This window comes from Conger conger, chromosome 15 (genome assembly GCF_963514075.1).
Source record: "Conger conger chromosome 15, fConCon1.1, whole genome shotgun sequence".
Taxonomy (NCBI): Eukaryota; Metazoa; Chordata; class Actinopteri; order Anguilliformes; family Congridae; genus Conger; species Conger conger.
The window spans coordinates 34,087,056-34,089,555 of NC_083774.1; the positions used below are offsets into that span (position 1 = coordinate 34,087,056).

General features: G+C 43.7%; 4 non-coding genes across 4 annotated transcripts; all 4 read right to left on the reverse strand.

Annotated features, from left to right (window-relative positions):
- Nucleotides 1-89: 89 nt before the first annotated feature.
- On the reverse strand, nt 90-171 carry trnas-aga (transfer RNA serine (anticodon AGA)). The gene has a single exon. It is a non-coding gene; the product is annotated as a tRNA-Ser (tRNA).
- A 103-nt stretch (nt 172-274) lies between these two features.
- On the reverse strand, nt 275-357 carry trnal-cag (transfer RNA leucine (anticodon CAG)). Its single transcript has one exon. It is a non-coding gene; the product is annotated as a tRNA-Leu (tRNA).
- A 1,029-nt stretch (nt 358-1,386) lies between these two features.
- Nucleotides 1,387-1,468, reverse strand: trnas-aga (transfer RNA serine (anticodon AGA)). Its single transcript has one exon. It is a non-coding gene; the product is annotated as a tRNA-Ser (tRNA).
- Nucleotides 1,469-1,571: 103 nt separating this feature from the next.
- On the reverse strand, nt 1,572-1,654 carry trnal-cag (transfer RNA leucine (anticodon CAG)). Its single transcript has one exon. It is a non-coding gene; the product is annotated as a tRNA-Leu (tRNA).
- Between the last annotated feature and the right edge of the window lie 846 nt (nt 1,655-2,500).

The window sequence follows — 2,500 nt, forward strand, 5'->3', positions numbered from 1 at the left end:
TGGGTGAGATTCTCAAGTACTTATCAACTGGAGTTAGTAACAGGAGAACAATCTGCTGCCAACATGAATTGCCACGAAAACACACTGGACGTAATCGGCAGGATTCGAACCTGCGCGGGGAGACCCCAATGGATTTCTAGTCCATCGCCTTAACCACTCGGCCACGATTACCTGCCTGCCTGCTCACGGCGGCTGTGCTTGAAAAGTTCATCTTCACAAGCACGTCCAGAAACACAACTGAATGCATCTGCTGATGGAAAAGAGCCCCATGGACTGTCAGAAGTGGGATTCGAACCCACGCCTCCAGAAGAGACTGCGACCTGAACGCAGCGCCTTAGACCGCTCGGCCATCCTGACAGGACGGCAGTGGTTTTTTCGGAAGTTTCTTCAGAAGAACCCTGACATTGGCTGCTAATATCAATTACAATGAAAACATTTGACTCATCACCAGAAGGACTTGAACTCAGAGGCTCCCATAGATTTCTACTCAGTGCCTTAAAGAGGCATTGCAGTGTAAATTGTTATTTCATTTGTAGAAGCGTAGCTGTCCTCCCACTTAAAATGAGCTCTCAGCCATCTCTCTACCTTTTGCGAGTGCAGAGATGTAACCGCAAACTACTGTGGTGTGCCAAATTGTAAGGGTTTACCCAAACTACGGTTTTAATAAGTGCCAATCTTGACATTTAATATACTGAAATTTCATACCTTGCCATTTTTTACAGAATCCAATTTCCTGTCCCTGTAACCCCATAGAGACTGGCTGAGATTCTCAAGTACTTATCAAATGTATTTAGTAATAGGACATTACTTCAGTTGGATCAATTTGTGCAGTTAACCTACTGTTGAGGACACCAAAATGCACTTTAAATGCCATTGACATATTTATTAGTGGCAGGAAAAATATTCCAATTGTTACTGGCAGAAATATGTCGACAGTAGCCTTCAGGTAGCTATAAAATGCATGTATGCGAGATATAGCAGACTGGTAGCAATTTGATGCAGGAACATAGCAATGCTTTTGTCATATGTTGTGATAGATCATGGCATATTGAAGGAGTAGCAAAATGTACCTAGAAAGCTGATGCTACCAAACTTGAGCTTGTGTGCTTAACAGAGAGTATCTTTCGGCTCCCAACTTGAATTGCAAGGAAAACACACTGGCCGTATTCAAAACTTTTCATTGAGACCCCAATGAATTTCTAGGGTTAGGTTAGTGAGAAGTACTTTCTTTCCCAAGTTACGGTTCGGGTTCGCATCACAGAGGCTCATTTCGATGAAGCCTCGCAGAGACTGGGTGAGATTCTCAAGTACTTATCAACTGGAGTTAGTAACAGGAGACGCAGAACAATCTGCTGCCAACATGAATTGCCACGAAAACACACTGGACGTAATCGGCAGGATTCGAACCTGCGCGGGGAGACCCCAATGGATTTCTAGTCCATCGCCTTAACCACTCGGCCACGATTACCTGCCTGCCTGCTCACGGCGGCTGTGCTTGAAAAGTTCATCTTCACAAGCACGTCCAGAAACACAACTGAATGCATCTGCTGATGGAAAAGAGCCCCATGGACTGTCAGAAGTGGGATTCGAACCCACGCCTCCAGAAGAGACTGCGACCTGAACGCAGCGCCTTAGACCGCTCGGCCATCCTGACAGGATGGCAGTAGCTTTTTCGGAAGTTTCTTCAGAAGAACCCTGACATTGGCTGCTAATATCAATTACAATGAAAACATTTGACTCATCACCAGAAGGACTTGAACTCAGAGGCTCCCATAGATTTCTACTCAGTGCCTTAAAGAGGCATTGCAGTGTAAATTGTTATTTCATTTGTAGAAGCGTAGCTGTCCTCCCACTGAAAATGAGCTCTCAGCCATCTCTCTGCCTTTTGCGAGTGCAGAGATGTAACCCCAAACTACTGTGGTGTGCCAAATTGTAAGGGTTTACCCAAACTACGGTTTGAATAAGTGCCAATCTTGACATTTAATATACTGAAATTTCATACCTTGCCATTTTTTACAGAATCCAATTTCCTGTCCCTGTACCCCCATAGAGACTGGCTGAGATTCTCAAGTACTTATCAAATGTATTTAGTAATAGGACATTACTTCAGTTGGATCAATTTGTGCAGTTAACCTACTGTTGAGGACACCAAAATGCACTTTAAATGCCATTGACATATTTATTAGTGGCAGGAGAAATATTCCAATTGTTACTGGCAGAAATATGTCGACAGTAGCCTTCAGGTAGCTATAAAATGCATGTATGCGAGATATAGCAGACTGGTAGCAATTTGATGCAGGAACATAGCAATGCTTTTGTCATATGTTGTGATAGATCATGGCATATTGAAGGAGTAGCAAAATGTACCTAGAAAGCTGATGTTACCAAACTTGAGCTTGTGTGCTTAACAGAGAGTATCTTTCGGCTCCCAACTTGAATTGCAAGGAAAACACACGGGCCGTAATGGGCAGGATTCAAAGCTTTCCGTTGAGACCCCAAT